This window comes from Gossypium hirsutum, chromosome A10 (assembly GCF_007990345.1).
Source record: "Gossypium hirsutum isolate 1008001.06 chromosome A10, Gossypium_hirsutum_v2.1, whole genome shotgun sequence".
Taxonomy (NCBI): domain Eukaryota; kingdom Viridiplantae; phylum Streptophyta; class Magnoliopsida; order Malvales; family Malvaceae; genus Gossypium; species Gossypium hirsutum.
Window position 1 is genome coordinate 8,079,739 of NC_053433.1, and position 14,517 is coordinate 8,094,255.

The 14,517-nt window shown below is 36.7% G+C and overlaps 1 non-coding gene across 1 annotated transcript; it reads left to right on the top strand.

Annotated features, from left to right (window-relative positions):
• Positions 1-575: 575 nt before the first annotated feature.
• LOC121208943 (small nucleolar RNA R71) lies at positions 576-682 on the top strand. Its single transcript, XR_005904064.1, has one exon. It is a non-coding gene; the product is annotated as a small nucleolar RNA R71 (small nucleolar RNA).
• Positions 683-14,517: the final 13,835 nt, after the last annotated feature.

The following is a 14,517-nucleotide window of genomic DNA, read 5'->3' on the forward strand; positions in this document are numbered from 1 at the left end:
TCTGAAATCAAGTTTCTGACACTAAGATGAATTTTTTAAGCATCTCTTCAAGGTTTAGTTTCTTCTCTTGTTGGTAAGGTGGTTGTTGAAAACCTAGAGGATGTTGTGGCATTTGATTTCCCTGACCACCCCACAAGAAATTGGGATGGTTCCTCCAACCTGCATTATAAGTGTTATTATACGGGTTATTTTGAGGTCTAGAATTATTACCCATATAGTGGACTTGTTCCTCATCGGTGCTAGGGTTGAAGGACGGATAATCTATATTGCGCACTCCTCCTCCATTTGAATCACACCTCATCACTGGATGTACCGGACCATCAATATTTTTATTTAAAAGTTCTACCTGGTTAGAGAGCATAGCAACCGTGTCGAGGTTGAAAACACCAGCTACTTTTGTCAGCTTTGTTCTCATGACTTGCCACTGATGGTTAATCAGTGACATCTCTTCAATAAATTCATAAGCCTCTTTTGGTGTTTTTTTGTTTAAAGTTCAACCGACGACTGCGTCAATCAGTTGCCTTGTTAAAGGGTTCACACTGTTATAAAAAGTCTGAACCTGTAGCCATAGAGGTAACCCATGGTGAAGGCACCTTCTTAATAAGTCCTTGTATGTCTCTCATGCATCATAAAGAGTTTCTAGATCCATCTGTACAAAAGAAGAGATATCATTCCTTAATTTAGCCGTTTTAGTCGGCAGAAAATATTTAAGTAAAAATTTTTCAGTCATTTGTTCCCAAGTGGTGATTAACCCTCGTGGTAACGAGTTCAACCACTGTTTAGCCTTATTCCTCAATGAAAAGGGAAATAACCGAAGGCGAATGGCATCTTCAGAAATGCCATTGATCTTAAAGGTGTTGCAGAATTCTAGAAAATTTGCCAAATGAGTGTTTGGATCCTCGTCCTGCAAACCATCAAATTGAACAAACTGTTGTATCATTTGAATCGTGTTAGGTTTCAGTTCAAAATTATTTGCAGCAATAACAGGTCTAACGATACTCGATTCAGTTTCTGTTAAATTAGGTTTAGCATAATCATACATAGTACGAGGAGCAGGATTTTGAACTACTGGATTTGCAGCAACCACAGGAGGTAGCAGATTATTCTGATTATCAGCCATCTCCTCGGTTGTAGTATGGATATTGTCCTCTCGCTCTTCCTCTATGTATTGTAGGTTTCGCCTTATTTCTCTTCGGTTTCTACGAGTTGTGCTCTCGATCTCACTGTCAAAAAGCAAAGGTCCTGACGGGTTCCTCCTAGTCATAAACTAAAGACACCTGCTAGAGCAAACAAAAGAAAAATTAAACTAAAAACAAAAAAGTAAATTGCAACAAAAAGAAAAAAATGGCTAAAGTAATAAAAATCAAATGTTCCTAATATCTTAGTCCCCGGCAACGGTACCAAAAACTTGATGGTTGTGAAACTAACTAAAAATTCGACTAAGGCAAGCGCACCTATCGAACAGTAGTATAGTTATGGTGAGACCGAAAATATCGTATGCACAAGGACTAAGAGTACTAGTAATTACTATCTTTTTATTATCTAGTCTAAGAATTAAAGGAGGTTTTAAATTAAGACTAATTATTTAATTAACTAAAATTCACGACGGAGATTAAAGCTGGAAAATATTTTTGGAGAACCAATGCAGAAGACAATACCCAAGGAAGAATCCATCTAGACTTCACTTATTACTTCTGAATTAGACGATTTATTCACTTGACTTAATCCGTAGAAATCCCTGATTTATGTTAATATCTCTCTCGAGACTAAAAGCAACTGACTCTAGTTGATTAGTTTTTCTTTAATCTATAATTAAACTTTTATCCTTATTCAATTTAGCCCTTTTTCCTAATTACTTTAAATTAAGCTAAATTCAATTAATTAAAACCTAATTAAACACACTGCTAGACTTATAATTATTCCTATTAATTATTTACGAACTCGTTTAACTAAGATAAAGGCTCGATAACACACTTTTTCGGTGCCCACGGATTTTGGATCGTTACATTTATGGTAGAAAATGAAAGGTTGTTGATAGATAAACAACTTTTGTAAAGAGAATTTTGATGAAATTATGATTTAGGGACAAAATTGAAAAGATGTAAAATGCATGGAAAAATTTTAAATTTTGTGCAATATATGGGCTGCTATTATAATATATGAAAATTGGTTAGGCTTGGAATAAGGATTAAATTGCATGAATTTCATTTTCCGAGCCTAGGAACGAAATCATAATTAATTAAAAGTATCGAGGCAAAATGGTAATTTTGCCAAAGATGTGAATTGGATTGAATTGAATATAAATTGATGTTGAATTCATTCGTATAGATCCTGATAGATCAAATACAAAGATCATGGAAAAGTGAAAGTAACAGATTAGTTAATTTTGTATACACGAACATTGTTGAGGTAAGTTCATGTAACTAAATTGTATATTTATATGTTTGAATTGAATGTTGTATATGTGAATTGTTTAATTGCCATGTATGAAATTAATTACATATCTGACAATGATTGATAAGTATTAAGTGTCTCATTTGAATAAGTAAAATTCGATGGATATATGGTTCCCGAATTGGTTGTGGTCCTGCATGTGTTGCAGACACACCACAGCTCGAAAGAGCGTCCCGATAGTAGCTCTCACGAGCTTCCCATTATATGGTTCTTATGAGCTTCCCGTTAATAGCTCTTTAGAGCATCCCAATTGGTTGTGATCCTGCATGTGTTGTGGACACACCGTAGCTCTTATGAGCGTTCGGATATATGGCTTTTCGGAGCTTCTCGATTAAAAGTTCTTTCATGAGCTTCTCGATTAATGGCTCTCCAAAGCTTTCCTATATAGGCTTACTTGAACTACCCGAATATGTCCCTTATGAGCTTCCCATTACATGGATCACATGAACTTTCTGTTATATGACTCAAAAGAGCTTCTCGTTTATGTGCTCGTATGAGCATTCCCGAACATGAAGTTACGAATTACAGATTTGTACACTTCATGTGTACTACCTGTGTATCCATTGATATTTTAAATGGTTCAACGGACAAAGTTCTGATATGGAATAACATGAGTTCAAAATGATTTATTACTCAAATATATCTAAAATACATAGAAATAATTTGTACATGTTATATAGGTTCATGATGAGTAAAATATATGTATATGGTAATTTTGATTATTATTGAGCTCATATATGTTTCTTGATATTTCTATGAAATACATGACCAACATGTTTGGTGAAGATATATGTGTTAGGGATTTTGGCCAAATTGGTTTGAATGTGCCTTGCATGTTAGTCTTTATATGAATGAATGGTAAGTTAATTACCATGTTATACGAACTTACTAAACATTAAATGCTCACTTAGTTTTATTTCCTCCATTTATAGTACTTCGAAAGGTCATTGGGTTGGAAGCTTGGCAGAGATATCTCACACTATCCATCAGCTCTCTTTTCGGTATATGTAACAAACTAAATTTTGGTTATAATGGCATACATAGGATAATTAGCCAATGTTAGTATATAAATGTTTTGGTTGAAATTAGCCATTGGAATGGCTTATGATGGACATGTTTGATGTGTATATAAGTGGTTATATCATGTTTGATGTGTGTTGAAATGGTTGAATGATGGAAATCAAATAGGCGTGTTGATGTTTAGTTTGAGGTAGTAAGCTTGCTATAAATGAGCATATAAGCTTATATGGTCATTTCGGTAAGATTGAATACTTGGTCATAAGGAGTGTTGTGACCTGAATTAAACTTGATATTGGTTTGATTGGAATGTCTTGTATTGGTTTGTGAATGTGTTGAAATGTTAATGTAGGTGAAAGACAAATTTGGGTGAGAAAAGTGGCTTGAAATAGCCTATTTTTTTCCAAATTAGTAGAGACACAAGCGTGTGTCTTAGCCGTGTGTCACACATGGCTTAGTCAACGAGCGTGTGAATTGGCCGTGTGTCCCTTGCATATTAAAATTTCAAAACAGAATACTCAGAATTGTTCACACAGCCTAGCACATGGGTATGTGACTAGGCCGTGTGACTCCTGCACCTATTTAATTACAAGTTAGTATGCTCACTGATTGCGTGATATTTGTAACAGGTTTTAAAGATTTATAAATGAAACGTTCTTCAGACTAACTTATTATCATGATTAAGGCAAGTGTACCTATCGAACAGTAGTATAGTTCAGCAAGACCAGATTATCGAACCCAAAAAAACTACGAGTACTAGTATTTACTTCCTTTTTATTATCTAGCCTAAAAATTAAGAGGTTTGGTTATCTAAACTAATTACTAACTAAGAATGCACAAAGAGAAAGCTTGGGAAAATACTTTTAGGAAAATTCGATTGATTGAGACAATACCTAAGGAAAAATCCACCTAGACTTCACTTGTTATGTGACTCTGAATCAGACGATTTATTCATTTGACTTGATCTATAGAAATCCCTAAGTTATATTATTATCTCTCTCGAGACTAATAACGTTTAACCCTAGGTTAAATAATTGAAATCTCTTTCTAATTAACACCCTAGAATTGCATTAACTCGATCTATGGATGCCCTTATTAGGTTTCACCTTAATCCGACAAAGTCTTGTCACCCTATCTCTAGCGCGCAATCAACTCCATTTAATTATGACAATTTTACTCTTAGACAGGGTCTATTCCTCCTCTGAATAAGAGTGTTAACTTGAATTAATATCCTCGAATATTAAAACAAGAATTAAGAACACATAATCAAGAACAAGTCAAATATTTATCATACAATTCAGATAATAATAACAAGATCTGTCTTAGGTTTCATTCCCATTAGGTATTTAGGGGGTTTAGTTCATATTTATGATAGAAAACATCTTAAAAGCATAAAGATAACAAAACATAAGAAAACCCAAAAATCCTGAAGGAACTTAAAGGGAGATCTCCAGTCTTGATAATGAATCCGGCTCTTGAGATGGATCAATCTGCTTTCCTTGAGTAATTCCTTGCTTCCTACTCTGTGTCCCCCTTCTAAGTGCCTCCTTAGGTATTTAAATAGGCTTTAGAATGCCTAAGAGCCCTTAAAATTGGCCTTTTTCGAATTGGAATAAACTTGGGCTCGGCAGGGACACGCCCGTGTGACACACCCATGTGCGATTACTTAAGGTCGTGGTCAAGGCTGTTAAATGGGCACGGGCGTGTGATCTACCCGTGAAAATCGTGCTTCGACCTTGCCAAAGGGACATGGCCATGTAGTCAACCCGTGTGAAGAGGTTCAAGCCATGCCAGAGCCTGTTAAACCTACACGGGCGTGTGGTCTACCCGTGTGGTGAACTCTAGGCCGTGCTGATATCCTACATTGTCCCGTTTTCTTTGTTTTTGACTTGTTTCTAGTCCTTTTACTCTCCTATGCTCACCTAAGTATAAAACATGAAATTAAAGGATTAGGAGCATCGAATTCACCAAATCTAAGGAGAAATCATCCATAAAATGTGTTAAGTATAGGGTAAAAATATGTATAAATTACGGTTTATCAAATACCCCCACACTTAAGCATTTGCTTGTCCTCAAGCAAAATCCATAACTCACGATCAAAATAAATTCTTCTCAATTTATAATCCCTATCAATAATATCTCAAAATAATCCATAAGTATTTATACATTGAAAATTCAACTAAAAGTACATCAAGTTTTAGACATTCTAAGTTGAGCATTTTATCATGAAAACATAGGTGTCTCCCCTCATCTAAGTGATTACCTTGATCAAAATATCATAGAATTTCATATCCTCACTAAAGATTCACTCAAATCACTCGAGGTGTTTAAGGACAATACATGAAGCACTCAATAGTCAATAATGAAAAGTCATTACCATAGGCTTGCATGAAAATCAGATCTCCACCACTATATATTAAGATGAACATCAATCAAAAGGTCTTTAAAGGGTTGTAACGTGGCTTTGGTTAGAGGGTGTGCTCACAAGCTGAAAGAAAAGGTTAGAATCGAGATTGAATTGAAAAATTGCCTAACTCTAAAAAGTAATTAAACATAAATTGAGTACAAGTGAGCTTCTTCTCAAAAGATGAAATTTAGATATTGCGGCTCAACAATACCGAATTACTACTAATATGTAAGTATGAATATTTTTTTTCTAAGAACAAGTCAAATACAGAATAGAATAAAACATAGCTAAGCAACTATTCCAACTCAAATCTCGACAAAAATAGAGATCAAATTAATTTAGGGGATTTCAACAATAATGAGTTATGGGTTAATATTAGGGGTAAATCAATGAATGGTTTGTTAGGTTCAAGGGGGTTCACTAAAGGTTAATTGTGAAGGTAAGCTTTTACGGAGTGAGTGGGTTAAACCTAAGTGCCTTTATCATCTTGACATATCAAATCAAATGGTGTGGTCTTGACATGCATAATCAAGCAAGTTTTAGAATAACAAATCAAGATTGACGCACTCAAAGCAATAATAATAGTGAGCATGAAAGAAATAATAGGTTCTCTAAAGGCTCAAAATCTCACAAAAATTATGGCTTTTTGATGTTTAAACTTGTGAATTTCAACTCAAGATAATACCTAAACTTGGGAGAAAAAACGTATAAAATTTTAAATTCAAAAGTCAACTTATCATGCTTGATTCTCTAATATCTTAAAATTTAAACAATCAATGCATGAATGCCTAAGTTTTAATTCAAGACATATCAATAAAAATCTAAGTTTTCATTCTAATCATGGCATAAGAAGATCACATGAGAATAAGATAAAATTAAGGGATTTCTAATGATGATATGAAAGACCCCCCGCACTTAAGATGTACATTGCCCTCAATGTACAAAAAGAGATATATTGACAAAGACAGATATATAATTATAAGATAGGGAGAGAAGTGAAACTTCCTGAATGATGAATGAATTCCTTGAACTAGACTTTTGGAGAATAATTAGCGTGAGAGTGGCGAAAGATACTCCGGTGGTGGTAGAGGTTCATTAGTCCATAAATCTTGCGCCAAAAGAATATTATATCTTGTGGTAGCTATGGTCGTGGTTGAGCAGGACATGACAGTCGTAGAGAACCTTTTTCGGTGGAGTTTTTAGTTCCTATGCGATGATGAGCTTTGGAACTCTTTATAACTGTAATAGAATCAAGAACTTTTTAGGAAATATGAGGAAGCATAATTACTCGTAATGAAATAGCCAAAATTTAAAATTGTAAAATAATAATTATAAAACCTAATAAAAATAAGCTTAAAGAAAAATAAAAAGTAGTCTTAAAATAGAATAAAAGTAAAAACATAAAATAATAAATAAAAGTTTTTAAACATCTTTATCGCTAGATGGTTCGCGAGGTGGGGGTGGTGAAGAGATGTGGAAGTGCTGATAAATCTGCTATAGAGTAGCATTAATGTTATCGAAGCGCTGAAAACACTATTGCTCGAATTGAGTAAGGCACTCAGAGATGTCAGCGTATGAAGCCGCCGCATGAACTGGACGAGAGGGGGGTGGTGGCTGAGTCGGTGGATCCTCGTGACGTGGAGGGACATCATCAGTAATGTCCTTAGGTCCTCCTCCTCGGTGGACTAGGCAAGGCGGTACTGAGGAGGGCATGTGCCACGTCGTTTCTCGATCATCCTCATACTTAGCATGCTCGAGATGCCCTGTGGGGACATCTGGCCGATGAGAGTGAGGGAGGATGATTGGGCTGCTGTGTTAAGGAGCCCGAAGTGCCAAGCTAATTGAGTCACATAGGGCCCAATAGAGATGACACCTCTCCTATGCTGCTCCGCCTGGTGGCAAATGGTGAAGGCAATAAAGTAGGCGAGGTTGATGACGTACTCGTTCGCCGTACTCCATAAGAAATAGGCGTCATGGGTAGTGACGACGCCAGTACTCTCTCATTTCCCTATCAGAATGTGAGCCAAGATGGCGTGTAAATACCTCAAGGAAGGAGAGAGAGCTGATGCCTTGGCGCGGCTAGGAACGTAGGTGGCCGAGGCAGGGACGAGGTCCCTCCAACATTTCAAGGGGGAGTAGTGGATGTGGCGGTGGAGGGTGTCGAGGTCATTGTCGTCCATAAACTCTTTCGTGTACAGCCCCATTGCAATCCTAAACTCCGGTATGCTCAACTGGCATACTAGACCACCGAGGCGAAACTGGACTGTTCCAGGATCGTCGAAGTTGGTCATGACAGTCTGAAGATGGAACGTCGAGTAGAGTTCCAATGTAAACTTGATATACGTCGGCTTGACGATATCGAAGAAGAGCCCCCACGGGTCAGTCGTTAAGAGGGCTCAGACCGTGTCAGCCAATTGAATCTGCTCGAGTGCGGCCCAGTCAATGCAGTGGCCCACACCTAGGAGTCGGGCCCGTAATATCTGATATAATTCCTCCTGGGGTCCCAAGGGAACTTGGAGGAACGGGTGCCTAATCTTTATGGTAGGTCTCGAGGATGACATTGCTCATTTCCTCTTCTTCGAGGTGGGAACAACGGTCTTCTTACCTCGTGAGGAAGACATTGTACTTGCATTGAAAAATTGAAGTTTAATCAATATGCCCCAAGAATAGTATGAAAAATCAAGGCTAAATATGAATATTTTATGAGATTAACGTACGAGATGATAAAGACTAAAACCACTAAATATATCAAGTTAGAGGATTATGAAAATAATGAATGAATGCATGTGAGCAGGCATAAATTTTATGGAAACAAGGAAAAATGGAAGAGTATAGCATAATGGAATAACTAAAATAACAAAATTTTTTTATTAAACAAGCAGTAGTATTTTACTATTCTAACTATGAATATTCAAAAATAGTTCAATATAGTAAAGGAATCATGAAATAAGCAACATATTTAGAGAAAATAGAGAGAAAAGAGTAAACAAAGCAAAAAGAAGGAACTTGGGGCGTCAGAATCGGTGTTGTAGGCTGCGCACGGGCATGGGGGTAGGGCGTGTGGAGTTGCAGCGGCTAGGGTTAGGGATTTTTAGGGAGGTAGATGATGAATAGTGAGGGGTTTATATAGATTTTGGGGCACACAGCCGTGTATTTTTTTTTGCCCTTGTGTTTCCTGAATTTTGGATTTTGGCGTGTCTGACATTTGGCCCACGCTCGTGTTGCTTGGGAGTATGGGTGCACACGACCTTGTCACACAGTCGTCTCTTGCTTCGTTCGCTTCTCCCACGCCCGTGTTTGTTTTGACAGTGCCGACCACGGACAGAGGGCACGGGCGTGTCGCACGCTTGTGTTACATTCTCAGTTTCAACCACGGTTTCAAGGCACGGGCGTGTCTCATGCCCGTGTTGTTTTGGCAGTTTCGCCTATGGCCATGTCGCACGGCTGTGGTAACTTATCGCATCCCGTGTCAGGGAAAAATCTTGCCCTGTTTTCACACGGCCGTATCGCACGGTCGTGTCTCCACCTATGGTGTGAGCATGACCTCAGGCACGCTCGTGTGCCTGGTCGTGTGGATAGGAAAACCCTGTGTTTCAAGACTTAGGTAATAGGTTAGATGTGAAAAACTAGAATTTAAATAAGTCGTTATTGTTAATGATCGGGTTGCCTCCAGAGAAGCGCTTATTTATAGTCTTAAGCTGGACTTATGATCGCGTTAGGTTTCGTGATAGGTTTTAAATATTTATAATTACTCGTTCTTGAACTAACTATTATCGCGATGTAGGCAAGTGTAGCTATCGAAAAGTAGTATAGTTTTAGCAAGACCGGATAGTCGAACCCAAAGGAACTAAAAGTACTAGTAATGACTATTTTTTATTATCTAACCTAAAAATAAAAGGGGTTTTTATTTTAATTAACTAATTATCTAAACTAAGAACGCATAGAGAAAATAATTGGGGAATTGCTTTTGGGAAAATCGATTGACTTGAGACAATACCTAAGGAAAAATCCACCTATACTTTACTTGTTATTCTGGCTCCAAATCGGACAATTTATTCATTCAACTTGTTCTGTAGAGATCCCTAAGTTATGTTAGTATCCCTATTGAAGACTAATAACGTCTAATCCCTAGATTGAATAACCAAGACTTTTCTCTAATTAACATTCTACGGTTGCATTAACTCGATCTATGGATCCCCTTATTAGGTTTCACCCTATTTCTAGGCGCGCAATCAACTCCGCTTAATTATGACAAAAGTACTCTTGGACAGGGTCTGTTCCTCCTCTGAATAAGAGCATGTCTTGAATCAGTATCCTAGAATATCTAAACAAGAATTAAGAACACATAATTAAGAACAAGTTAAATATTTATCATACGATTTAGAAAATAATAACAAGATTCGTCTTAGGTTTCATTCCCCTTAGGTATTTAGGGGTTTTAGTTCATAACTAAATAAGAAAACATCTCAGAAGAATAAAGAATATGAAACATAAAGAAAGCCCAAAACTCTTGAAGGGAAATTGAGGAGGGATCTTCAGTCTTGATGATGAATCCGGCTTCCGAGATGGATCAATCGGCTTCCTTGGAGTAATTCGTTACCCCCTATTCTCCGTCTCTCCTTTTTCTCCTCTTCTAGGGTGTATTTATAGGCTTTGGAATGCCTAAAGGCCCTCAAAAGTGGCCTTTTCCGAATTGGACTTAACTTGGGTTAGGCAGGGACACGCCCGTGTGTGATTACTTCAAGCCGTGTTCGAGCCTATTAGAATGACACGGGCGTGTGCTATACCCGTGTGAGTCGTGCTCCAATTCTGCCAGATTGACACGGCCGTGTGGTCTGCCCGTGTGAGGAAGTCCAGGCCGTGTTGATTTCGTACTTTGGCCTATTTTCTCCGTTTTTGGCTCGTTTCTCGTTCCTTTCGCTCTCCTATGCTCTCCTAAGTATAAAACATGAAATTAAAGCATTAGGAGCATCGAATTCACCAATTCTAGTGAGAAATCATCCATAAAATGCATTAAACATGGGGTAAAAATATGTATAATTTACGGTTTATCAAATACCCCCACACTTAAGCATTTGCTTGTCCTCAAGCAAAATTCTCAACTCATAATCAAAATAAATTCTTCTCAACTTGCAATTCCTATCGATAATATCTCAGAGTAATCCATAGGTAATCATACATTGAGAATTCAACTTAAAAGAACATAAAAGTTTCAAACATTCCAAGTTGAGTATTTAATCATGCAAACGTAGGTGTCTCTCCGAATCTAAGTAATTACCTTTGATTCAGAATATCACAGAGTTTCACATCCTCACTAAAGATTCACTCAAATCACTCGAGGTGTTTAAGGACAATAAATGAAGCACTCAATAGTCAATAATAAAAAGTCATTACCATAGGCTTGCATGAAAATCAAATCTCCACCACTATAATTTAAGATGATACATCAATCAAAAGGTCTTTAAAGGGTTGTAGTGAGGCTTGGTTAGGGGGGTGTGGTCACAAGCTGAAAGAAAGGGTTAGAATCGAGATTGAATTGAAAAATTACCTAACTAGAAAAAGAGTTAATCTTCACTTGCGTACAACAGAGCTTCTTTTCAGAAAATGAAATTACAAATATGTATACATAGTTTTTATTTATTTATTTAAGAACAAGTTAAATAACATAGACTAGCTATTAAGAACAAGACATAGCTAAATAATTTATTCAATTCAAATCTCGACAAAAATAGGGATTAATTTAGGAGATTTCAACAATAATGGGTTAAGGGTTAATATTGAGGTTAATACAAGAAATGGCTTGTTAGGCTCAAGGGGGTTTACTAGGGGTTAATCGTGGAGGTAGGCTTTTCATGGCATGAATGGGTTAATCCTAAGTGCCCTAATCATTTTGATATATCAAATCAAATGGTGTGGTCTCGACATGCATAATCAAGCAAGTTCTAGAATAACAGTTCAATACTGACGCACTCAAAACAATAATAAAAGTGAGCATGAAAGGATTAATAGATGCTCAAAAGGCTCAAAAATCTCACAAAAATTATGGCTTTTTGATGTTTAGACTCGTGAATTCCAATTCAAAGTAATACCTAGACTTGGTGAAACAACCTATAATTTTAAATTCTTAAAAATTAACTTATCATGCTTGATTCTATAATGTCTTAAAGTTTAAACAATCAATGCATAAATGCATATGTTTTAATTCAAGATATATCAATCAAAATCATAAACCAATCAAAATTTATCCTAAATATGATATGAGAGCTTTTCAAGAGAACAAGGCAATTATTAATAAATACCCCCCACACTTAAGATGTACATTGCCCTCAATGTAAAAAGATAGATATTAGATTATAAAAATAAGATAGAGGGAAGAGTGAAACTTCCTGTATTAGGAACGAATGATATCCTTGGATTGGTGAGATCGAGTATTGGAGATAACTCTGGATGGTAAGCCGTTTTTTTGAAAAGGAAAACAAATGAATCTTAAAAACTTAATAAAAGAAAAATAAAATAAGATAATTATTCTAATTGTTCAAGTGGCACGGCCGGGGCACACGCCCATGTGCGCCGTGGCTCGGTCGTGTTTGTCGCGAATTAAGATTTCGCCACACTGTCTTCTCGTATGCCTGTGTATATAGGCCGTGTCGCTACAAGATCGTATCGCACGGCCGTGTCTGGCGTGGTTTGCTTCTCCCATAGTCATGTAGGGTTGCGCACGCCCATGTTATTCTAACAGTGTTGTCCATGGGTGATAGACACGGGCGTGTCTCACGCCCGTGTTTATTTGGCAGATTCGACCACGGCCATGTCACACGGCCATGGCGTTTTATCACAACCCGTGTTTGGGGAAATCTTCTACCCTATTTCTACACGGCCATGTCACACAGTCGTGTTTCCATCCGTGTTTGTCACACGGCCTTTAACACAGCTGTGTGATAGGCCGTGTGGGGTTGGGAACCTGTGCTTCAAATACTCTGTTAGTGACCTAAATGTTTAAAACTTGAAATTTAAATAATTTAAAACAGTTAGTATTCGGGTTGCCTCCCGAGAATCGCTTGTTTATAGTCTAAACTGTTACCTTGTTGGTACATTCAGGGCGGTTTGTGGAGTCGTAGCTCCTCTCCATCGACTTTAAAATTCTCACTATTATAAAGTTTGAGACAGTGTCCATTTACTTTGAAAATACCGTATGATGGGTGTGTAACACCCCTAGCCCGTATCCGTCGCCAGAAGGGTTACGGAGTATTACTAAAATAATTCATGTGCGAACAGTCGAACAAAATATAATAGTGAATAATCATCTTATCGATCTTTGCAATTAAACAAAACCGAATTCACAAGCTATTAATTTATCATGTATAAACAATTTCACAACCTATATGTACATATGATTTACAATGTGCCTTGCACTCATATATGCATCATAAAAAGAGGATCACTATTCATTTGGTGGTTTGCCATTATAGCCGAATGCATAACTAATTTTAAATACACATAGTATTTAGCTCATTCGTATAAATAATAAATACATCCCATAGGCCTAACTTTGACCTATTTAATTTAATAATTAGCCACCCATTTAGTATCGTTTCACTTAATCAAAAGAGTTGTATTATAAAAGCAAACATAACCACTTTTGAAATATTAAAGTTTAAGCCATATTCGCATGGCCATGATTACAAAAATAAATATTATGGCATGGAAATCCCAAATTTAATGTCTATACATGCCGTAATGTTATACTTAAGACTAAACAAAAAGGGGTACCAAAATGTTGCAGGCAGGTGTGATGACTTCGATGATGGTCCCGAGCACACAACGGATCAAAAGAAAATCTAAATAAGAGGCAAGTAAACACACCAAATGAGTTTTCAACTCAGAAAGTCGTAAGCAATATAATGCAAACAATTAACTTGATATATCGAAATAGAAATTAGAAAAGTCCACATTACAATTAACGCTTCAAAGTAAAATTTAACTCCTTTTTATCTCACTCTGATTGACATCTACTTATTATAATAATATTCTTTTGCAAAATCAACTATCACAGCCATACCGATCTATGCCATATATCACTTAGATTATTAATCTAACTATAAGTCAAGTCATGCTATTCAATCAAAGTATCATACAACCAAATGCCTTAAATCTTTTCCTCAAAGTATTAAACAATGACGAAATAGATGGATTCATGCATATACGTTTCATGTGTCCATTTTCTTATTTCACTCAATAGCTTTAATTCTTCATTCAGTTCCTGCACTTATTGTATCAACAACCGATTTCGCACACATAGTGCTCGGTCAAGGAAATTCGCACACATAGTGCCATGCTAGCCCGCACACATAGTGCCTTGCTAATCCACACACGTAGTGCCATTCAAATCCGCACACATAGTGTCATTCAAATCTGCACACATAGTGCCATTCAAATCCGCACACATAGTGCCAATGTCATTTCATTATAAACAAATCAATTGATTTAATCCAATATGTATATACGACCACATATCTATCAATCAAGAGAATATATATATACAAAAGTAGTTCTTTCATGATATGCGCGCAACATTTATGTATAAAATAACAAATCTTATAATTGCTTATGGACTTACCTTGTGTTGGATGAAATGGTTC